Raw genomic sequence first — 26,196 nt, 5'->3', positions numbered from 1 at the left:
CAAAGGGAGAATAATTGAAGAGTTTCATTCAAAGGTTAGAACTGACTGCAGGAAACAGTTTTGCCAAGTTACCTATGGGCATTGTCCACATTTATCAACAATATTAATAGTGCAACTACTTACGCTACTATAACTAGTTATACAAAGAAATTCAACCTGACTAGCATAATGCTGTCTGAAACTGTGTGCAGCTATTAAACATCTGATCTTTCAAAAACAGTCATGTTTTGCACACTGGCTCTTCAAAGAAGAACTTTAATAACAAACACTGACAAATAAAATAAAATAAACTGACAGTTGTGAATCTTACAATGGAAAAATAACTGAAATGTTTCTGAATTAAGAAAATGTGTACAAAAGTATTACAGTACAAAATGACTAACATTATCTAGAGACTATATACATGTGACCCTAGTAATTCCTGGACCCATAGTACACTATGTCCAGACTGTAACAGTGAGTGCCATTATGTTTTGTCAATGTCAAAGTAGGAAATATGAAAATGCAAGTCACTTTGATTAATGTAAAATGCTCGGTCCCCAATTAATCAATTGTCATGGTGTACATTCCAGTTTGTACAGGGCATGATACTGTGGTAGTGATAAATACATAGGACTAGTGGATGGAACAGGATGCAACACAGCAATGAGGTTGTACTACACCATCCAATGTGACTCCAGCACAGGAAGGACACCAGTTTGTTTGTGGGGCCATAACAGACCACTCATTTTTGTCTGCAGCATTGGGTTGGCACTATAACAAGTGGGAACCTGTTTGGAATGGTTTATCGTTGGCTGCTTCAGGCTGGACTGCTGTCCATTCTCCAGAAATCATGAACATCCTGGAAAGCACTGTGTGCACATTAACACATCATTGGCATATTGACTGGCAAAATGTAATGTTTCCACTTAAGCACAACGTACTACAATCATGGTCTCATACTTGTTAGATGCTACTGTGGTGACTGCAGTTTGGCAGCCAGTACTATTGAACAAAACAGTGCATAAGTACAAAGTGTGATGATTCGTAGAGTCACTGAAGACAATCTGTGACCTCAGCTTCCACATACTGAGAATAATCTGAACAACTACAGCTACATTAGTGCAGTTTTAAAGCTCGAGTCAGTGCCTCTCTTTCAGACATTCCACGTGCCCTATTTCAGTAGGACAGTACTGGCCAAATTTAACCTAGAATGTGCAAGCCTTCATTGAAGAACAAAGGCTGCCAGTTCTCGCCTGGCTTGCAAGTAAATATGATATGTCATCAATCAAATATGTCAGGAATATTGTAGGTCAGCAACTTATTTGTTCTCTTCTCCAGGACACTTTGTGGGTTCCTTTACCACCTGTGTATAAAAGAAATCCCCAGTGATATATCCACAGCCCCTTTGATTCCCTGACACTGTATTTAGAGGCTCAGGCTATTGCACGTGGGGCCTTCATACCATACTGAATTATACATGACAGAGAGCTTTTATAGTTCTGTAATCCTGATAATTTTTTCATTAGTGTAAATCTAACCTTTTACCAACAAGGGAAGTGTCCAGGTATCTCGGAGAGAACCAAAGCGATGTTGTTCGGGAATGGAGGAGATACAGAGAGACAGGAAATGTCAGTGACATGCCTGGCTCAGGCCGCCCAGTGTATGACCGCTACCTACGGATTATGGCTCGGAGGGACCCTGACAGCAACGCCATCATGTTGAATAATGCTTTTCGTGCAGCCATAGGATGTCGCGTCACGACTCAAACTGTGCGTAATTGGCTGCAAGATGCACAACTTCACTCCCTGCGTACATGGTTCGGTTCATCTTTGCAACCACAACACTACGCAGCGTGGTACAGATGGGCCCAACAACATGCCGAATGGACTGCTCAGGATTGGCATCACGTTCCGTTCACCGATGAATGCGGCATATACCTTCAACTAGATAATCGTCGGAGACGTGTTTGGAGGCAACCCCCTCAGGCTGAAAGCCTTGAACACACTATCCAGCGAGTGCAGCAAGGTGGAGGTTCCCTGGTGTTTTGGGGTGGCATTATGAGGTGCCAACGTACGCCGCCAGTGGTCATGAAAGGCGCCGCAACGGCTGTACGATACGTGAATGCCATCCTCCGATTGATAGTGCAATGATGTTGATAGCATATTTGCGAGGCATTCGTCTTCATGGACGAAAATTCGCACCCCATCGTGCACATCTTGTGAATGAGTTCCTTGAGGATAACGACATCGCTCGACTAGAGTGGCCAGCATGTTCTCCAGACATGAACCCTATCGAACATGCCTGGGATATGTTGAAAAGGGCTGTTTATGGACGACGTGACCCACCAACCACTCTGAGGGATCTACGCCGAATCGCCATTGAGGAGTAGGACAATCTGGACCAACAGTGCCTTGATGAACTTGTGAATAGTATGCCACGACGAATACATGCACCCATCAATGCAACAGGACGTGCTTCTGGTTATTAGAGGTAGCGGTGTGTACAGCAACCTGGACCACCATCTCTGAAGGTCTCGCTGTATGTTGGGTCAACATGTAATATGTGGTTTTCGTGAGCAATAAAAATGGTGGAAATGATATTTATGTTGATCTCTATTCCAATTTTCTGGACAGGTTCCGAAACACTCGGAACCGAGGTGATGCAAAACTTTTTTTGATGTTTGTATATTTAAGTGTTAGGAAATCTTTTCTGAAGGTATTTGTCTGGAATGTAAATTTGCTCGGAAGTGAAATGTGGATGATGAACAATACAGAAAAGAAGGATTTTGCTACAGAAGAGTGCTGAGGAGGAGGTGGGTAACTTGACTGAAAGAAGGGAACACTTGATAGCACAAATCATGTGGCATCAAGGAATCGCCTGCTTGTTAATTGAGGTGAGTGGGGGAGGGGCGTTAAAATTATAGAGGAAGACCACAGATTAACTAAAGTAAGCAGGTTTAAGTGCATGCAGCTTGCAGCAGTTATGCAGAGAGGCAGTATTTTGTACAGAATAGATTAGCATGGAGAGTTTGCATCAGACCAATGTTCGGACTGAAGAACCCAACAGCGTTGAGAAGAGCATGTGAGTTTCTTGTGCTGGATTTTGTAAAGCTGGAACAAGCTCCTTCAGCAATAAGAAAGCGCGAAATGCTTTCTTCCTAAACGTGGAAGTTAATTTTAGGCACCAAGCGAGGTAGCCCAACGACGGTTGAAATTTCTCCGTCCTGCTATCTAGATTTAGGTTTTCCGTGATTTCCCTAAATTGCTCCAGGCAAATGCTGGGTATGGCCAATTTCCCTCCCCCTCCCTACCGCAAACTTGTATTCCGTCTCTAAATGATCTCGTTCCTGATGGAGCGTTAAACTCCGTATCTTCCTTCAATCCTAATTTTAGGGTACATCTTTCATCACGAGAATATTATCTGGGCCGTGACAAACCGAAAGTTCTAAGGAAGACTGTGGAAGTATTTCGGAGTTTCTCGGTAGTGCGACCCTCTTCTGAACGAGCGATGTGGGCGTGAGACAAGGCCAGCCCAAGCGCTTCTCCGCTCGCTCGAATGTGGGTCACCGCCGTGCAGACTCATTGTTGGCGAGGTCCCTCCCTGCTGTAGCTCTGACCAAAGTCAACTCTTGCCGCAGTAGTTGCCTCCGCACGGGCGTGTGACCTCACGGTGTTTATCAACGGCGGCAGTCTGAAGGCTATTTACGATTCTCCAGTTGAGCGTCACTTTGGAACAAAGATTAAGGGCTGACTGTGTAAACTTCGTTGACTTGACATCAATTTTGACCTTACTTCATAAAATGAACCCAGTATATGAATTCGCTATGTTGTTAACACTAACAATGGATTAAACGAGCTTCGATTTTGATTTCAATTACAACAAAAAGCGCTTGGCAACACCGCTAAACAACTTTATACGCAAAAATGCAATATGGCGGCTGGTGCACTTAGCAGATATTTCGGTGGCGTATTAAAACACGACAGACCTGTATAAACGTGCTTAATAGGTAAAAATATTCGTGTAAAAGACAGAAAGTATGTATTGGATTTTTGTAAGTGCAAAATACAGTATTAAATGAAAAAAAAGTCTTGAACAGTAAAATTCCCAATTTTGGAGTGCCTACACGGGCGATGTGTCAGTGATAATATAGGGTATTGTGTTCATAGGAAACAAAAATGAAGAAGTCGCTGAAGAAATTTGGTATCTGCGAAGAATCATAGCCACGTTTTATGACAAAATAAGTGGCTTGCAGAAAGAACTGCGCGAACTTGATCCTGGAAACGGTGAGTGGGAATTTGTACAAGGGAAAAAAATTAGAACTATGAACGTACAAATGGTAGAAAAAGAACGCTGTATCCTCTACAAAAAGCAAGGAGTAGTTTGCAGCATAACAACAGAGAAGAAAGTCATGTGACTACACAAATAGCTCAGCAAAATGTCAAGAGGGTGCCAAGCGTAGTTCAGGAATGTGCAAGTGCCGAAAACAAATGTATAAAAAACAAACGAAAGTGTTCATGTTGCAATACTGACGTCATAAATGGTGAAAATGTGTCTATAAAAATAGCAATAGAGCAACTAAAACTTTTATATGTGTAGTAACAAAAAACAACAACCAAACCAGTAATGAAGTCCACAGAAACAGAAAGAGAGTTTACCTCAGAGCATTAAGAGAAACCAAACCCATGTACTTCAAGAAAGCAACGGAAAGTTCACATACGATAGCAAATACTGTCTGTGCTTTCATAAATGCAGATATAATAGAAATAAGTAGTACAAACAATGGAAACATAATACTTACACCGCAAGGAAAGATTTTTCGGGCCCACATGAAGCCAGTTCCATTTTCAATGAAAACTACACCACTTCATGAAATGGAGAAAAGAACTGGTCTGAATATTGAAAATGCAATCCAGTTTTCACTAGCAAAAATTCTTCACAAATGGAACAAAAACAATGTACATATATGTCCTTGTCATTATGAATCATCAAACTGAAAACATCATCCGTAAATTTGGGAACACAGACCTGCATGAAACAAGGAATTGCAATACAAGTGCTTGTCTGTAATGTATTGCAGTGACTGTTAGTCTGATTACGATGGTAAGTTCCTTTGGACATGCATGCATGCATGCATGAATTCGAAATTGCCAATAAGGATAACCATAACCGTATGGAATGACGCCAATGACAATTTGTGTCGGACCAGGACTCGAACCCGGATTTCCCGCTTAACAATTACAATTACGATGGAAAGTTCCTTTGGACATGCATGCATGTCCAAAGAACTGTACATCGTAATCAGAATAACACAGGCACTGCAATATAGTATTTCTCTGCCGATACCGAGCAAGCGACTTTCAAGTACAAAGTCTGGCCTGTACGGGAATATACATATGGGCGTACGAGTAGAGGTCGTAGACGAATGGTTGACGACATATGTAAGTTTGGGTCTGGCCTTGGGTCGTGCATGGATAGCCACCTGGTAAGACAACCGCTCGCGATAAGCGGGAAATTCGGGTTTAAGACCTGGTTGGTTGGTTTGTGGGATTAAAGGGACCAGACTGTTCAAGTCCTGGTCCGGCACAAATTTTCATTGTCGTCATTCCATTCTACAGCTGATGGTTGTCCTTATTCGCAATTCCCAATTCATTTCATATAAGTGCTTATCTTGTCTTGGGAAGGTCACGTAAATACTACATGTCCAAAAATTAGCTCAAACACATTCCTAATGAGGAAAATGTTCAGCATATTAAATGGAGGCGCATTATTGAAGATGTGATATGGTCTCATATACCAATACTTGTTACATTATCTACAGATATGGGGTGGTGTTGTCAACACACACATACAAGAAAGCTGTAAAGCGTATTGCAAATTACAGTCACGACAATGTTAAAGAGACAAATTTAGTGCTCTCAACAGTTCCAGCACCGTGATTATGTACTTGAAGAAACAATGCACTGAATCCTTAATAAATATCTGCATAGATATAATAATGATTACCATATGACAAGTAAAAGGCTGAAACCAACAAATCCGACAATAAGTTCCCACATTATATAAAGGATATAAAAGTACTGTTAGCATTTAAACAAAAAGTGTTACATGATCATAATATGTCCCTACAATATATCAGAATACCAACGCGAACATCGCAGAAACTAAACACATATTGTATGTACTTATAGGTAAATGTGTGTGACCAAAGCAAAGAGTTCCCGACAGAGTGAAAACTTACCACACACAGTTATATTAGCATATTTGTCATGCAAGTTAATTCTTTTTTCGTGTGTTTAATATTGGTGTTAGCAGACAATCATGAAATACTACTATACGTTATGTAAAAGAAATTACGACGACGTGTACAGCAAAAGGAATAAATCTCCGTGAAGACTTACCTCGTATGTGTATTTAACTGTATATGTGGATGCGAATGTCTGTAAGTACTTTTAGTGTTGGTAAATAGTGTGAATATTTCTATGTATGTGCGTAAATCTGTAGCGCCGGCTAGTGTGGCCGAGCGGTTCTAGGCGCTTCAGTCTGGAACTGCTACGGTCGCAAGTTCGAATCCTGCCTCGGGCATGGATGTGTGTGATGTCCTAAGGTTAGTTAGGTTTAAGTAGTTCTACGTTCTCGGGGACTGATGAACTCCGATGTTAAGTCCCATAGTGCTCAGAGCCATTTGCACCACTTCTCGTAAATTTGTATAACTCTAACCAGTCCAGTTATGCAAATCCTCGCTGTTTCTTGCTGGTTTTAAAATTTCCGTATCCGACGTCATATAAAATGAATTAAGGACAAATAAGTATATACATAAACAAATTATCGCGCTTCGACTGCAGTTGATCAATCGCATATTGTACGAGATACACGACCTATGTCTGGATATTGCACGAGTAGACTAGCCGCCAACTGGATAACCACAATGAGGCCCCTTCCAAAATCTGCCCGGCGCTGACTTGAAATGTAACGTTAATATGTATGAGGAAATGAATTTTACTGGTTCTCTAATGTGCGTACGATATTCCTATTCTTCCCGGCACACTTTAGTTGTCTAATGACGTGAGTAATTGCACAGTATGTTCTGTCAACACAGCTGAACATTTGGATCATTAACAGCGATGATGTGTCATTTGCTCAGAGAACAAAGTGCACGCACATATGAGGGCAGTTCAATAAGTAATGCAACACTTTTTTTTTCTCGGCCAATTTTGGTTGAAAATACCGGAAATTTCTTGTGGAATATTTTCAAACATTCCCGCTTCGTCTCGTATAGTTTTATTGACTTCCAACAGGTGGCAGCGCTGTACGGAGCTGTTAAAATGGCGTCTGTAACGGATGTGCGTTGCAAACAACGGGCAGTGATCGAGTTTCTTTTGGCGGAAAACCAGGGCATCTCAGATATTCATAGGCGCTTGCAGAATGTCTACGGTGATCTGGCAGTGGACAAAAGCACGGTGAGTCGTTGGGCAAAGCGTGTGTCATCATCGCCGCAAGGTCAAGCAAGACTGTCTGATCTCCCGCGTGCGGGCCGGCCGTGCACAGCTGTGACTCCTGCAATGGCGGAGCGTGCGAACACACTCGTTCGAGATGATCGACGGATCACCATCAAACAACTCAGTGCTCAACTTGACATCTCTGTTGGTAGTGCTGTCACAATTGTTCACCAGTTGGGATATTCAAAGGTTTGTTCCCGCTGGGTCCCTCGTTGTCTAACCGAACACCATAAAGAGCAAAGGAGAACCATCTGTGCGGAATTGCTTGCTCGTCATGTGGCTGAGGGTGACCATTTCTTGTCAAAGATTGTTACAGGCGATGAAACATGGGTTCATCACTTCGAACCTGAAACAAAACGGCAATCAATGGAGTGGCGCCACACCCACTCCCCTACCAAGAAAAAGTTTAAAGCCATACCCTCAGCTGGTAAAGTCATGGTTACAGTCTTCTGGGACGCTGAAGGGGCTATTCTGTTCGATGTCCTTCCCCATGGTCAAACGACCAACTCTGAAGTGTATTGTGCTACTCTTCAGAAATTGAAGAAACGACTTCAGCGTGTTCGTAGGCACAAAAATCTGAACGAACTTCTCCTTCTTGATGACAACGCAAGACCTCACACAAGTCTTCGCACCCGAGAGGAGCTCACAAAACTTCAGTGGACTGTTCTTCCTCATGCACCCTACAGCCCCGATCTCGCACCGTCGGATTTCCATATGTTTGGCCCAGTGAAGGACACAATCCGTGGGAGGCACTACGTGGATGATGAAGAAGTTATTGATGCCGTACGACGTTGGCTCCGACATCGGCCAGTGGAATGGTACCGTGCAGGCATACAGGCCCTCATTTCAAGGTGGCGTAAGGCCGTAGCATTGAATGGAGATTACGTTGAAAAATAGTGTTGTGTAGCTAAAAGATTGGGGAATAACCTGGTGTATATCAATGCTGAATAAAACAACCCCTGTTTCAGAAAAAAAATGTGTTGCATTACTTATTGAACTGCCCTCGTATATTCGATTTCTATTTCTTTTCTGAGGTTCCATCGGTCGCAGTGAGGACACCAAGGAAAAAATTTCAGATTCGGTCGTTATGTCTCTTATGGCCAATAGTATAAAGGATTGGCTTTATCGATCACCTGCCAAAAGATTCATTTCTTAAGTTACTGGTCATAAATGTAATTTCGACAACCGCATCAATACATCACTTGATACTTACCTAGTGCTCTGGCCACTGTAATGGGCAGCATTCTAGGCAACCTTAAGTGCTGAGAAATACATTGTTTCTTTTCGTTAACAAAGATCGAACTACTCTGATATGCCTGCTGAGAAGGAAAATGAGCCCCAACGAGCTCCCCGTCTGTTATGTGAACGAACGTATCAGTTCCAGAAAACGAATGATAAATCATTTAAACTGAGGTTTTTTTGGACAAAGCAGTATGCAACTATTAGAACTAATGTATTTTTTCTTAATGTCATCGTTAAACATTTTCAAAATTGTTCCCATGTTTCATGAACGGAAACTTCACTTCCGTGCCTTTCCTTTGTAGGTCGTAGTTACCTTACAAGTTTTTTTCCCGTACGTCCTTATACTGCTCCAGGACAATTTATAGCATATACAGGGTTGTTACAAATGATTGAAGCGATTTCACAGCTCTACAATAACTTTATTATTTGAGGTATTTTCACAATGCTTTCCACACGCATACAAAAACTCAAAAAGTTTTTTTAGGCATTCACAAATGTTCGATATGTGCCCCTTTAGTGATTCGACAGACATCAAGCCGATAATCAAGTTCCTCCCACACACGGCGCAGCATGTCCCCATCAATGAGTTCGAAAGCATCGTTGATGCGAGCTAGGAATTCTGTTACGTTTCTTGGTAGAGGAGGTTTAAACACTGAATCTTTCACATAACCCACAGAAAGAAATCGCATGGGGTTAAGTCGGGAGAGCGTGGAGGCCATGACATGAATTGCTGATCATGATCCCCACGACGACCGATCCATCTGTTTTCCAATCTCCTGTTTAAGAAATGCCGAACATCATGATGGAATTGCGGTGGAGCACCATCCTATTGAAAGATGAAGTCGGCGCTGTCGGTCTCCAGTTGTGGCATGAGCCAATTTTCCAGCTTGTCCAGATACACGTGTCCTGTAACGTTTTTTTTCGCAGAAGAAAAAGGGGCCGTAAACTTTAAACCGTGAGACTGCACAAAACACGTTAACTTTTGGTGAATTGCGAATATGCGCACGAATGCGTGAGGATTCTCTACCACCCAGATTCGCACATTCTGTCTGTTCACTTCACCATTAAGAAAAAATGTTGCTTCATCACTGAAAACAAGTTTCGCACTGAACGCATCCTCTTCCATGAGCTGTTGCAACCGCGCCGAAAATTCAAAGCATTTGACTTTGTCATCGGGTGTCAGGGCTTGTAGCAATTGTAAACGGTAAGGTTTCTGCTTTAGCCTTTTCGTAAGATTTTCCAAACCGTCGGCTGTGGTACGTTTAGCTCCCTGCTTGCTTTATTCGTCGACTTCTGCGGGCTACGCGTGGAACTTGCCCGCACGCGTTCAACCGTTTCTTCGCTCACTGCAGGCCGACCCGTTGATTTCCCCTTACAGAGGCATCCAGAAGCTTTAAACTGCATATACTATCGCCGAAAGGAGTTAGCAGTTGGTGGATCTTTGTTGAACTTCGTCCTGAAGTGTCGTTGCACTGTTATGACTGACTGATGTGAGTGCATTTCAAGCACGACATATTCTTTCTAGGCTCCTGTCGCCATTTTGTCTCACTGTGCTCTCGATCGCTCTGGCGGCAGAAGCCTGAAGTGCGGCTTCAGCCGAACAAAACTTTACGAGTTTTTCTACATATCTGTAGTGTGTCGTGACCATATGTCAATGAATGGAGCTACAGTGAATTTATGAAATCGCTTCAATCATTTGTAATAGCCTTGTATTTCGTCTGTGGAGAAGTTTGAAGAACGCGTCTTATTCCGCTTATTTTTCTCCATCCTTACGAAGTCTTCAGTACTAAACATTGCATATCTACCGCGCTTCTGCTCTACCCCGCATTGCTTCGTCCGCGAGTAAGGCGTCGACCTGTGGAGAGGTCTCATATTTCATTCTGGAGAAGCACGGCAGTGTTACTCAGGGCATAGAGAGCCACGCGTGTGACTTCAGTTCACGGTTGGTAGTGACTGTGGACTCTGACAATACAACAGCATGTCACAGACATCCTGCCTCCTCATATGTTACCTCTTACGCGACAGTTTTGTGGCGCCAATTTTCAATAAGACAATGTTCGTCCACATATGGAGTGTGTCTCCGTGAACTGCCTGCGAAGCGATGAGATTCACCGGTGGTCAGCAAGATCTCTAGATCTGTCCCCGAAAGAACGTATGTGGGACCAGCTGGGGTACCAACTCCGTCGCAGTGACAGTATCCTGGATATCAAGAACCAGTTACAACAGTTGTGGACCAGCCAAACCCAGGGGAGGATATCATGGGTTTATGACACAGTTCCCAACTGAATCAGTCCATCTATCCATACCAGAGGGTTGGTTCAAATGGCTCTGTGCTCTAGGGGACTTAACAGCTGAGGTAATCAGTCCCCTAGAACTTAGAACTACTTAAACCTAACTAACCTAAGGACATCACACACATCCATGCCCGAGGCAGGATTCGAACCTGCGACAGTAGCGGTCGCGCGGTTCCAGACTGAAGCGACTCTTCTAGGATCTCACAGCATTGTGCTAAATGAAAAATGCTTCTTAGTACTGGGTAACAAATTAGGAGAAACTGCCCGCGCAATAACTCAATCGAGCGACTGTTTGTCGGTAACGATGAAAATTATTCGGCTCATGCCATTTCTACGATTGCTACCTGTACGAAGTTCGTACACCGCGGTGCACATAATATGTGTGGCTGCTTATTGACAGTGCCGGCCAAATACCTGAAATAACTGAATATGCAGTATATGACATAGTCAAAGAAGGAAACTGTGTAGAGCAATTCGGCCGAAGTTCTCGAAACCGTAAAACAAGTGACTTTTCATGGTTAGAAACAAATGGAGCACTGCATAGTTCTAGAACAGCTTAGGTAATTACCTGGAGATTATCGTGGTCATGGGAATATCAGATTTCAGGACACAGTAGTGGTAACAAGAAATGCTATACGTGAGACAGTTTCTGACGAATTTCAGTTAACTGTGGAAGAAAATACGAGTAATAGACCTAAAACGAATTCCTGAGTGGAGTGGAGGAAGAGGAGAATGAAGAGAACGTTGTTAGCGAAATAAATGGAGAGATGAATCAAAATGAAAGGTCACGAATGATGTCACATAGTGCGTATAAACTCCACTGTTGCCCTCCTGCCCTTCAACATTTATGATTTGCTGTTTGCATACAATTTGCAATTTCCGTTCAGCACTCAGATCGTTCTTAAGATACTCTACTGTTAAATGATTCTGCAAGCACATTAAACAGTTTATCTTCTCGCATCTTCAAGGGCATTTCAAACATGCATAGGGAGAAGGCTTCGCTGATCTCCATACGAATTCGTAAGATGCATTTCTTGTGTTCCACTAGTCACTGTGTACTTGTCCTAACATTGTCATTTGTGTGCCGGCCAGAGTGGCCGAGCGGTTCTAGGCGCTACAGTCTGGAAACGCGCGACCGCTACGGTCGCAGGTTCGAATCCTGCCTCGGGCATGGATGTGTGTGATGTCCTTAGGTTCGTTAGGTTGAAGTAGTTCTATGTTATAGGGGACTGATGACCTCAGAAGTTAAGTCCCATAGTGCTCAGAGCCATTTGAACCATTTTTGTCATTTCTGTCCTACGATTTCGTTACAATCTGCGGTCGCATACTCTGTCAGGTAAATCATAATTAACTGCGATTCTAAAAGGTAAAATTGTAGACAACTTTGCGATCCGCTGAATAGCCTGTTTTCGTGGTTGCATATGACAGTTGCTTGCCTGACGACGTAATTCACCTCTCGCAATCAACACATATTGGAGTAGTATTACACAACGCGACTACACAGGAACTTATTCGTGGCCATTTCCATTTTACGCATAATTCAGTGTTCCGTTCTCATCTCTCAGTGCCCTGTATTTACCAAAAAACATGAAATCATTTCGAAATGAGATACTTTCAAAATATCTCAAAAATTGTAGCAAAGAATAGCTTGTTCTTATGTTGGTTGCTAAAAGAAGAATCCTATATTCTACTTATTCGTACATGATGTAAGAAAGAAAGCTGAGTTCAGCTTGAACAGAATGTAATCTGATTCATAACTTTATATTACACAGTTCATTGTAGGCCAATTTCCTCCGCCGAAAACCTACCGTCTGAGAAATTTTTGAATGCGAGGGTAAAGCGTCGACGACGACGTCATGAGGGATAGAGCACAAGCGCGGATAGGAGAAGGAAACGAGCCGTTTCCTTTTCAAAGAAACCATCCTGGTATTCGGATCAAGCGAGTTAGGAAAACCATGGAAAACCAAAGTCTGGATGAGCGAACGGGAATCTGAATCACCGTTCTCCATAAAAAAAAATGTTATATGAATGAAACCTTATTTTTTTATGTGTTTTACGTGTTTCGAAAGGCCGGCAGCTGTGGCAGAGCGGTTCTAGGCGCTTCAGTCCGGAACGGCGCTGCTGCTACGATCGCAGGTTCGAATCCTGCCTTGGGCATGGATGTTTGTGATGTCCTTAGGTTAGTTAGGTTTAAGTAGTTCCAAGTCTAGGGGAGTGATGACCTCTGACGTTTAGTCTCATAGTGCTTAGAGCCATTTGTACCATTTTTTTTTTTTTTGTTTTGTTTCGAAAGTGTCAGCTTGATGTATAGAATAGTTTTGTTTATGCAGCTATTTAAAACAATCTGGTGTGTTCGCTGCAAATGTATAAATTGGAGCGCAACACCAGTATAAAATTTACGTTGTAAACGGTTTATTGAATTCTGAAATTAATTAGAAGTATGGTCTGCACCATCGTTTTAAACAATTAAGAAATGGGTAACTGAACTAACCATTGTTGTACGTGTTCTGAAGGACGTCCCAGTACTACAATACCGCGTAATACGATGAGAAAGAGCAGAATATGGTACTGGAAGACTGACAACGAGAGCTGAATGAAACAGCCGATGGCAGTGGTTCATAAGAGGGGAATACAATACACAGTACATGAAGAACTCAGAATGAAAAAGCTTTGTGCGAAACGGATGCCCCATTTCTTGAATACTGATTAGAAGAAAATTCTAAAACAAGTTACTCAGAAGTGCTTCACAGAGACTGTGAACAAATTCGTTGTTTCACGCCAGAAACGGAACAGTGTGTGCAAGCCGGAGACTCAGTTCCAAAACAGAAGAATTCTATTTAGCCTGCCGGTATCGTTATGTTTTAGACGCCACGTTCTATTCTATTACGTGCCATTTAAATTTCAGCATCTGTGATATTTTCAACCACAATCAATTTGTGCCACTGCACGATATACATTAAATTTATAAGCGATGGAAACAACGGTATTTATATCCCAATTCATGATATCAGAAGAAGAACAGGTGAAACTACTAATACAACAGGCCTAATTATTCCACGTTTGGTGTCTCACACGCAGATTCAAGTTCAAATGTACATTTGTTTAGTGTGACTTCGTGATCACATTATATTTCACTCCCTCAGGCTTCACAGTCCACGACACACTCTTTCTACATCTACATCTACATCTACATCCATACTTCGCAAGCCACCTGACGGTGTGTGGCGGAGGGTACCTTGAGTACCTCTATCGGTTCTCCCTTCTATTCCAGTCTCCTATTGTTAGTGGAAAGAAGGATTGTCGGTATGCCTCTGTGTGGGTTCTAATCTCTCTGATTTTATCCTCATGGTCTCTTCGCGAGATATACGTAGGAGGGAGCAATATACTGCTTGACTCTTCGGTGAAGGTATGTTCTCGAAACTTTGACAAAAGCCCATACCGAGCTACTGAGCGTCTCTCCTGCAGTCTTCCACTGGAGTTTATCTATCATCTCCGTAACGCTTTCGCGATTACTAAATGATCCTTTACCGAGGAACGGAACTAAAAAAGTTAGATACAGATAATTTCTCACATTAAAATAATAAAAAATATTGTGCTCTTATTTACAGACAGATTCAATGACCTGTATGTCCCGGTAAGTGTAATGCGTTGAAAATTGTGGGCAGATGTTATTTCTCACGGGCTGGTCGATATTTCTCTATGTCTCCTTGATTTACTGCTTACATAACAACGAACGTATATCTGTGTTTCATGTCACGGGGAAACATAAGTTTTAATACGCGAGTATAAGCTGAAATGAGAGCAAACTCGCATGCATTGTTAAAATGGTTTGGTTGAGTTCACTGTTTCCATTATGCACGATCGAACGTACTAGCTTAACTAGACAATTGGGCATCATCAGAAAATACTTTCTCAACGCTAAAGCGATGTTCGGTAACATTGAATTCTGGCATAAATAAAGAAAGGGCAAGGAATTCCCTTTCAATTACAAGAGAGCCTCAAAATTAAATTACCGACTTTTTTTTTGGTAGACACTAGTGCTGCTGTTTCTCACAAACGAAATTCTGTTTCTCATGTAGATGTGATTTTACGCGATTTTCATGTTAATGTGGAGTAGTGTTTCATCGTGCCCAAAGTTCTACCTGGACTATTCTGATCAGAGGTTTGTACATGGTGGTTGAGAAGAGAGAATCTGATTTTAAATCGACGTAGTTTTGTTAATTATTACAATTTATCAAGGAATATTTGTTTATATGTTACATATTACAAGAGAATATATTTAGATAGTACAAACTCTTCTGTGCATGAATGAGAACTGGCAAAACAGATAAGGTTGCAACAGCGGACGCTCATATTGTTGTATGTTCTAAATTGTGTAGATTTGTATTCATAGTGCAGTACACAATTGAGTACCTGGTGAACCAAAAAGCAAGATCACTCGTGACAGTGGGCTCTTCAGACAAACAGTACTCACAGTGATTAACGAAGATCTCAACCATCGATCCTGGAAACATGATTGTACGCTTCATCTATTAAAATCTGCAATGAGCGCATGGAGAGTTGAGGAATTATGCTTGCAAACCTCAGTGTCTCACAAGAACTCCGTTTCGTTCCGCCACGTGAAGTTATGGGACATTTTTTCACGTCGCTTGTTTCGTGAACTTAAACAACTGCCATTACTAGGCAGATTATGATCCACAACAGGCAGCTGAAAGTGTAAAATCTGTCTAAGGTGACAGTTTTGTGTGGCATGCCATCGAACCATATCACTGGTCCCGTTGTCTAACGACGTACAATAGATAGTGAAAGGTTACTGCAGATGCTACTTATGGATGTGTGGAGAGTAGTCTCCACGTGGAGCAATGTTATAGAAGTTTATTTTCAGCAGGACAACGCCCCACCTCATTTTGCCTTTGGCGTTCCTGAGCGGATGGACGATAAGACGTAGACTTGGAATGCACGCCGCAGGTCCCGATCTCAAGAAATGTGCTTTGTAAAGATGTCAACCGAGCGAAGCTACATATATTCGAGGAATTGGAGAAAAGCATTAATGCTTTGGTATGACATTTGCTTCGAAAGGCAACTGACGAGACACTATGACGTTTAAAGCGGCTAGTCGACGATGCAAGCGTGAATACACATTCTCCTGAAATGGGAAGTATTTTTTTATATTCTATATAATGCTACGAATTTACAGAATATTAGAACTGTTTAAAGCAGATAGAACCTTCTTAATCACCGTATATGACATGACACTGGTACATAAAGTGCCTTCCGCCATACACTGTAAGGTCGCTTGCGGGGTATAGATGTAGATGTAGGTATAGGTATAGATGTAGTAGATGGAACGGCACAGGTGGTTTGTGATAACACTCCATGCAGGGTGGCGTACCGAAAACTGGGTGGAACGTTGTCGTCCCAAAGAAGGAATTGTGAAGAAAATGACGAAACTATTTTGTATTTGTCTCTATACTGAGGTGGCTGTTTCTGAGAGGTCGTTAAGCTAGTAACACTGGATCTGGAGTGATTACCCATCTGAGCTGGAAATAAGAAAAAGCGAGTCTGATTTGGAGTCCATTTGTCGGCTACCTCGGCGATTTAATTTCGACATCACGGCGATAAAAAATGTAAAGCGTAAAAAGGTGACATTGAGATGAATACAGAGTTCGGTGGAATGCAGAGCGGCCGAAGTCGATGACCCGGGGCGGTGCTTGGTAGATTCGTTCCGCCGGCGGTAAGCCGCCTAGCTGGCCTGTCCGTTTGCCGCGTCCGCGTAACGCCGACACCCAGGGAACCAGCCTCACTTCATGGTCCGCACTGGAGAAACTATACACTGAAATTCTCAAGACTGCGTCCTTTTCACTCACTATGGGTTGCGAAATGAGTCTTTACTTACGTATGAGTGGACACTGCTAGCCACTGAAAACGCGAAACTAAGAAGGATAGCAAATGAAGAAATTTTACTTATTGTGCGTAAATTTAAATCCGCCTCCGTCGCTGAGCGGCCAGCGCGACTGACTGCCTTTTGGGGGATCGGAGTTCGATTCCCGGTACTGTCAGGGATTTTTTTCTTGGTGGGAGGATTGGAAAGGGGTGCACTCAGCCTAGCGAGGTCAACTGAGGTGCTACTCGACCGATTAGTAGCGGTTCCAAGGTCAAGGAACCCAACATCGACTGGGAGAGCGGCGAGCTGATCACACGCCCCTCCACACAGCACCCGATGACGCCACTAGCAGAGTATGACACGGCGATCGGTAGGGTTCGACTGGCTCGTCTAGGGCCAGAACGTGGAACTTCACTTCTTATTTAGCGTAATTGGAAGAATAATTAATTACATTTGCAGGTTATTTGAGTATACAGGGTGAGAAATTCAGTACACAGAATGGCTACACGTGTCAGAAACTGCGATACACTTAAATCTAAAATGAAGACAGCGAATACAACGATTGACTTTAACCAGAAAGGTTCAATAGGACAACAACTGGGTTTCATAAAAGGACAAGTTTTGAAGAAGGACCCTAATAAATTTTACAGATATGACCAGTCAGTGGATATACTTCTCACCTGGCTGTGCATCAAGTCGAACTGAGCTTGGATTACCGATACGGGTACGTCATTCCTCGCTGCCCCACCTCCGTTAATGGTAGTGGCTGGTGAGTGGTGGGGTCCCAGTCTCTCGGGGACCAATGACCAGTTTGCTGCAGTGGGTGAGGGATCTAGAGGAAGTGCTGACCGGGGAAACAGCTGCAAACCACTGCATCGGGGTAGGGCGTGACAACACGGGCAACATGCAGTCCTGCGTTATCCTGTTGCGAAGTAACGTCATGGAAACCTCGAAGAAAGCGTACAGCAACCGGCCTTAACACCTCAGAAATCTAACACCTACTTGCATAATAAACCAAGAATTACGGCAACTTCCAGTGTTAACTGAAATCTGCAGTACCACCTTCTGCTCAGTAACGTTTATTCTGATTTTTTACTACAAACTACTAGATTCACGTTTCTCAAAATGTTGTGTTATGCATTGGTGCATTTGCGTGATCTTATGTCTACCAAATTTATCAAAAAAATCTTCAAATGTGTGTGAAATCTTATGAGACTTAACTGCTAAGGTCATCAATCCCTAAGCGTACACACTACTTAACCTAAATTATCCTAAGGACAAACACACACACCCATGCCCGAAGAAGGACTCGAACCTCCACAGGGACCAGCCGCACAGTCCATGACTGCAGCGTTTTAGACCGCTCGGCTAATCCCGGGCGGCTAAATTTATCCATAACGCAATAATATATCTGTGAGATAATACTGTACTATAAAAATTAGTTATCCTATAGATTCCATTTCACATGAGTGACAAAAAATGCCACATATTTCTGATATTTTTCAAATTATTATTTACGTAATTGTTCACGAAATTTATTTATTCACTTAACAGAAAATTATTGCTATGTTTCAAAAACGTTCTTAACTTTTCTTAGATACATGCGCATTGTATTAAGTCCTAAATATTTATTGTCTTATACATGTGACCTGTTTCAAAAGCTGTATTTCATAATTATTTAAAACAGTCTATGTTACTAATTTTATTTCTACATTTTTGTAAACTTGAAATGACGCAATTTTGTTTAAACTGTTCGCTACTAAAAAACAGAAAGTTTATGCAGTTATTAATTTGAACCATTACCGTTTCCAGAACATACTAGAAGCTCGTGTTGTAATACACAGAGTGGTCAGTAACAGTCGGAAAAGTTTGTAAAGGTGTTGCAGGGTAAGTTATGCTGAGAAATAACTGTTAAGAAAAAAATCGATATACTGCACCTTTTCCAAGTTATTTAGCATTAAAGTTGGCCAATCAAACCATTGCGTGCGCAGATTCAAGCGGCCTATCAGAGACGGTGTTCTTCGTTTGATTTCCTAAAATCGAACAAGAGAACGATACAAAAACTGGGCATAGGACAGTAATAAGGATCGAACCCGAACCAAAGAATGAGCAGTATAGTGCCCATCTACGCTATGAGAACAACTGATACTAATTGTAAGTGGCGGGCAGCTTGAATTAGCGCGCAAAACGGCATGATTAACTAACTACGACACTAATTAACTCGGAAACGGCGCAACGTATCGAACTTTTTTCTTAACAATTATGTCTCAGCACAACTTACCCGCCGGCCGGTGTGGCCGTGCGGTTCTAAGCGCTTCAGTTTGGAACCGCGTGACCACTACGGTCGCAGGTTCGAATCCTGTCTCGGGCATGGATGTGTGTGATGTCCTTAGGTTAGTTAGGTTTAAGTAGTTCTAAGTTCTAGGGAACTGATGACCTCAGAAGTTAAGTCCCATAGTGCTCAGAGCCATTTTTGAACAACTTACCCTTCAGCACGCTTACAAGCTTTCCAGACTGTTTCTGTCCACCCAGTATAATTCAGATTCATAACGACAAGAGTGATTGTTAACCCTAGGATGCCCAAGCTTTTTTTTTCTAACTTGGTTGCCTAAGGGGGAGGGGGGGGGGGGGTTCGGCGAGCCCACAGGTATTAAATAAGTTTACTGACGAAAAATTACAACTTTCAAAATGGTTTATGTATTTTAACTAAGGCATCGGTTTATAAATGTTGTTAATTGTTATAAATATTGGATTGAGTGAATAAAAAATTGACATATTACAATACAAAATACAGATGTGTTCATATACAATAGACTACTCTGAGTCCTCGACTCCAAGGCAAGAGACACACTTCGCAATTTTTTCTGAATGTGTGTACACACATGTTTATGACACTGTCCACAATACTTTTTTGGTTTACTTAGATTGTTGTACTTCTGATTCTTTGTTTTACCTTTTCTTACACAAATAAGGCACCGACCTTTCCCTGCAGGAGGCTGAAGTGTTTCTGTTGTCACTTCTTTGATTTTCTTTTGTAGAATAGTCTCCATCAATTGAACAATTTGGTTAGATAACCCTCTTGCATTGGCACTTCTTTCTTCTACCTGCAATTTCGCTAGTTCCATCCCAGCTTGCAGAATATAAAGTTTCCGTTTGTTGTGTTTCTTTTCATTCCATCTTGGATGTTGCTGGATGAATATGGTGGTTGCATTGATAGCACAAACGTCGATGAGAGAGTAAATTACAGATAGAGGCCATCTCTTTGTTCCCCTCTTGCAGGTGTACATGCGCGCCATTTGATCAATGGTATCAATTCCACCTTTAGTGGAATTATAATATGCATTTACCTCAGTTTTATTCTTCTCTCCTCCAACAGTGCCTTTATCTTGGTGCATTGTTGACAACACCAGTAAGTTTTTACTTGGTTCGTTTTTGCTGTGTAGGACACCAAAGTTACTGGAGGCCTACGTGTTGGGAACTGCACTAACTCACTGCAAGTTTACAAGATAAATAACAGCTGACTGACATCAACAATCACTTCCTCTGAAAGTAAACCGATTGTTGTGAATATCAAGAATACCAACCAACAAGAAACTAACTTGCATTGTTGTAAAGATGAGAAATACGAAATCCTACTAAGGGAAATTTTCTATAGCATGGAAGCCTAAGGGGGGGGGGGGGGTTGTTGGACCCATAATAAGTTTGTTTATTTTTTCTTTCAAAGCAGGAATTTTCTATAAAATATATTGACACTAACGTTTCATAAAATAGCCAACAAACAATAACTCAAAGGGACTATGTAGTATGAAAGTTACTTGGGCAAAAGCAGGGGACATAAAAAAATTGTGGGTTCAACGAACCACCTCCCCCTCCCCCCCCCCCCCCCCCCCCCTTAGGCGTCCTAGGCTTAAGTGAAAGAAGGAAAGGGCGACGTTGTACTGGTCAAAGTACCGACTATGCGAGGCGGAGATGGTAGTACTGTGTACCCAGTGGCACCTCATAGCATCACCCCAAGTGCTGCGCTCGTATGACGATGCTCAGCGTAATGTGGCAACTTTCATCATCCTCGGAGCCCTCATACTCGGATACGAACATCGTAATACTATACGCGGAAGCGCCTCCTTTGTCAAGTGTTGTCGCTGGGAGCACCACTGCCGGCGCACTTCTCTTTGCTGTAGCGTTAGGGGAAGCCGCAACGACTGCCACCAGTGCTCACTGTGCGCAGTAGTCCACACGTGTCCGCAGCGTCCACGTAGCCTTGCTGCGAACAAGCCCATTTCCTGATTCTAGGCACGTGAGGTGGCTGTATATTTCTGCGAGACTGAAGTGAACAATACGTCTGTGGGGGCCTAGAGATCCTGCATGGCGTTGAGAACGGCCATCCTGATCCCATCGATTGCATATTCGTATGACAATCGGGGGATTCCGACCAGCGCGAGCAGCAATTTCGCGGAACGATAAACAGTTGTCTCGATAGGCCACGACCCTGCTGCTGTCGAATTCAGACACGTGTCGCTACACGTTTCTTCTCTTTGTACGGCACATAACACGATCTCACAAACAAACAAAATTCAAATGAGATTTCTGAGCGCGCTGCGTATTCTTCATATGCAGAATCCGCAAGGCGTTACTGCTACATACTAAGTGCAGTTGCGCCGAAATGATCATCATTTACATTAAAAATGTTCAGATGTGTGTGAAATCTTTTGGGACTTAACTGCTGAGGTCATCAGTCCCTAAGCTTACATACTACTTAACCTAAATTATCCAAGGACAAACACACACACCCATGCCCGAGGGAGGACTCAAACCTCCGCCGGGACATCATTTACATATACGCTTCATGTCAGTATGACGTTTGTTGCATACCGCCGATATGACATTGCAACATTATTTGCCAGCGGTGTTGTTTAGAAGTGCAAATGTATGTTTAAGTGATTTTGTTTTTCACTGAATGCTACGGTCTTAAGTTTTTCATGCTGCTACCGTTACCGTTACAAAAGCAAAACGAGGATAATGGAATGTAGTCGAATTAAATCGGGTGATGCTGAGGGAATTAGATTAGGAAATGAGGCACTTAAAGTAGTAAAGGAGTTTTGCTATTTGGGGAGCAAAATAACTGATGATGGCCGAAGTAGAGAAGATATAAAATGTAGACTGGCAATGGCAAGGAAAGCGTTTCTGAAGAAGAGAAATTTGTTAACCGAGTATAGATTTAAGTGTCAGGAAGTCGTTTCTGAAAGTATTTGTATGGAGTGTAGCCATGTATGGAAGTGAAACATGGACGATAAATAGTTTGGACAAGAAGAGAATAGAAGTTTCGAAATGTGGTGCTACAGAAGAATGCTGAAGATAAGGTGGGTAGATCACGTAACTAATGAGGAGCTATTGAATAGGATTGGGGAGAAGAGAAGTTTGTGGCACAACTTGACTAGAAGAAGGGATCGGTTGGTAGGACATGTTTTGAGGCATCAAGGGATCACAAATTTAGCATTGGAGGGCAGCGTGGAAGGTAAAAATCGTAGAGGGAGACCAAGAGATGAATACACTAAGCAGATCCAGAAGGATGTAGGTTGCAGTAAGTACTGGGAGATGAAGAAGCTTGCACAGGATAGGGTAGCATGGAGAGCTGCATCAAACCCGTCTCAGGACTGAAGACCGCAACAACAACAACAACAACAACAATCGTTACCGGCATTTACATACACTACAATAATTTCAAAAAATATTTTAAACGTTCGTTTCTAAGTTTTTGTAACGTTATCATGTGCCCATTTTTGCCATGCACCAAAATTTTAAGGCACAGAGGACAACTGACAGGGCTATTACCACGCTTGTTACAAGTTTAGTTTTGCAAAATGTCACATCACCGCCTTCAGCTGCTGGCACAACTCTTTATTTTCTCAACCAGCTTTAGTCGGTTGAACGACATCATGTTCATAAAAGAATTCGCAGCATCATGTTAGACGAAATACACATATTAAATCAAGTTTTGCATCACCCTGGTTCCCAGAACTCCTGAAGATTGACGTTGACTGTGGGTATTGTATCACAGACACTATCCCTTTGGCTGTTCAGAGATGTCACTAAACCCGCTCAAAGTTGTATACAATCATGCATGAGCAGCGCCTGTTACACGAAGTGAGTCCAACAGCCGTTCAGTTCCACTCATTCCACCAGGAAGGAGGTACACGGCTCGTGTTGTCTGCTGTTCAACCATGCCTAGACGGTCAATACCGCGGTTCGATCGCATCCGCCTTGTTACTTTGTGCCAGGAACGGCTCTCAACAAGGGAAGTGTCCTGGCGTCTCGGAGCGTACCAAAGCGATGTTGTTCGAACATGGAGGAGATACAGAGAGACAGGAACTGTCGATGACATGCCTCGCTCATGCCGCCCAAGGGCATGACCGCTACCTACGGATTGTGGCTCGGAGGAACTCTGACAATAACGCCACCATGTTGAATAATACTTTTCGTGCAGCTACAGGACGTCGTGTTACAACTCAAGCTGTGCACAACAGGCTGCAAGATGCGCAACTTCACTCCTGGCGTACATGGCGAGGTCCATCTTTGCAGCCATGACACCATGCAGCGTGGGTCTAACAACATTCCGAATGGACCGCTCAAGATTAGCATCAGGTTCTCTTCACCGATGAGTGTCGCATATGCCTTCGGAGACATGTTTGGAGGCGACCTGGTCAGGCTGAACGCCTTAGGCATACTGTATAGCGAGTGCAGAAAGGTGGAGGTTCCCTGCTGTTTTGGGACGGCATTACGTGGGGCCGCTGTACGTCACTGGTGGACATGAAAGGCGCCGTAACGGCTGCACGATACGTGAATGCCATCAAAAAATGTGAGTGAAATCTTATGGGACTTAACTACTAAGATCACCAGTCCCTAAGCTTACACACTACTTAATCTAAATTATCCTAAGGGCAAACAGACACACCCATGCCCGAGGGAGGACTCGAACCTCCGCCAGGACCAGCCGCAGAGTCCATGACTGCAGCGCCTTAGATCGCTCGGCTAATACTGCGCGGCTGAATGCCATCCTCCGATCGATAGTGCAACCATGTCGACAGTATATTGGAGAGGCATTCGTCTTCATGGACGACAATTCGCGCTCCATCGTGCACATCTTGTGAAAGACTTCCTTCAGGATAACGAATCGCTCGACTAGAGTGACCGGCATGTTCTCCAGACATGAACCCTATCGAACATACCTGGGTTACATTGAAAAGGGCTCTTCATGGACGACGTGACCCACCAACCACTCTGAGGGATCTACGCCAAATCACCGTTGAGGAGGGACAATCTGGACCAACGGTGCCTTGATGAACTTGTGGATAGTATACCACGGCGAATTCAGGCACGCATCAATGGGTATTACAGGTACCGGTGTGTACAGCAACCTGGACCACCACCTCTGAAGGTCTCACTTTATGGTGGTAAAACATGCAATGTATGGTTATCATGAGCAATAAAAACTGCGGAAATGATGTTTATATTGATCTCTATTCCAATTTTCTGTACATATTCCGGAACTCTCGGAACCGACGTGATGCAAAACTTTTTTTGATGAGTGTACACAATCATTATTGTCAAATGATAAAATCATGAATTATTCACTGTCAGTACATCGTAATATAAATTACATCGTCAATCCATAAAAACTGTGCTAGATAGTGTATTCATTCACGTTAAAACTGTAATCGGCGTGATTTTTAACACGAATGAATAACACACTGCTTAGCACACTTCTTACAGTTTGATGATGTAGTTTATATTCCGCTATGATAACAGTGTATAATTTATGGTTTTATCACCTGAAGATGATTTTATATCTCGCCTAACATGATGCTGTGAATTCCTTTAGGAACCTGACGATAGTCAGATGACTGAAACTAGTTATGAAAATAAAGAACCGTACCAGCAGCTGAAGCCGGTAATATGACATTTTTCAAATATATGACAATTGTGGGGCATGACCTCATGAAAATGTAAGTTTAGTTTTGATTGTAAGATGGTCGCCTTTCTTAGGCAGATGTAAACGCGTAGTGTAGCTATGTGCTTGCTGCAAGTCTCATTAATATGTTCATTCCGCGCAACCTTTTCGGCACTTCTGAAGTCCCCATAATTCAAAGAGTTCGTTCAAACCGCTTCTGTTCAATTTAAATTGATATGGCGATCAGACATTATCATTTCATCGGATTCATTTTATTTCTGCAAATAATTACCGCCCTTTTTCGGTGACACGGCGATGTAATTTGTTGCGATGATGACATATGCCTCGCCCAACGACTTACCGTGCTTTTGTTCACTGCCAGGTCTCCGTAGACATCTGCGATGGTCTGGTTTTCCGCCAAAAGATACTCAATTACAGCTCTCTGTTTGGAACTCGTCTCCGTTACAGACGCGTATAGCGCCGCCACCTACCGGAAATTCATGAAACTATAAGAGCTGAAGCGAGACTATTCCACACTGCCCCACAAAAAAATCTGAATTTTTGTAAGGGAAGCTAGCCGAGAAAACAACGCTATTTTACTAGTTACGTTAAATATCGCCCATGCTTACCACTTCGTGATTCCTGAGGCACGTCTCCGGTGACAATGCATCTCTATTCGTCTCACGCACATGATGCCATTCTGGACAGGACTCCAACCCCGGCCGCCCCAACAACGTCGACGTTGTGAGCTGAGGCAGCCACCATTTAACCGATACAGAGCTGGAACTCGCCAAGTGGGCCTCATTCCAATGTCGTCCGTTTCCTGGCCAGCTCCTTCGTATACATCTACATCTACATTTATACTCCGCAAGCCACCCAACGGTGTGTGGCGGAGGGCACTTTACGTGCCACTGTCATTACCTCCCTTTCCTGTTCCAGTCGCGTATGGTTCGCGGGAAGAACGACTGTCTGAAAGCCTCCGTGCGCGCTCTAATCTCTCTAATTTTACATTCGTGATCTCCTCGGGAGGTATAAGTCGAGAAAAACAATAAAATGATAATAATTTTCCTGCCTAGGCTGTTTTTATTCTGAAATAATAACATTATGTCAGAATTTAGCTATAAGCTAATTTCGGTCCCTTGGGCATTTGCAAACTATCTCTGTTACCTGCATTACTGTAGAAAAATTGTAAGTATATAGCATCTTAAATTCTACACATTTGTAACACAAGTCGTGTCGTGGAGTTTTGCATACAGGCAGTCTGAATACAACTTCGGCCACATTGCCTTAACATTTTCTACTGATTATTCATTGCAACTTCAACGACAAAACACACAACTGATTTTATTCACA

At 42.8% G+C, this 26,196-nt stretch overlaps 1 protein-coding gene across 3 annotated transcripts in view; it reads right to left on the bottom strand.

Moving 5' to 3' along the window:
* The window catches only part of LOC124554815 (ecdysone-induced protein 74EF), an 893,955-nt gene that overhangs the window by 429,248 nt on the left and 438,511 nt on the right, over positions 1-26,196 (bottom strand). The window lies entirely within an intron of this gene.

This window comes from Schistocerca americana, chromosome X (assembly GCF_021461395.2).
Source record: "Schistocerca americana isolate TAMUIC-IGC-003095 chromosome X, iqSchAmer2.1, whole genome shotgun sequence".
NCBI lineage: Eukaryota > Metazoa > Arthropoda > Insecta > Orthoptera > Acrididae > Schistocerca > Schistocerca americana.
This window is presented reverse-complemented; position numbering and strand designations above follow the sequence as displayed.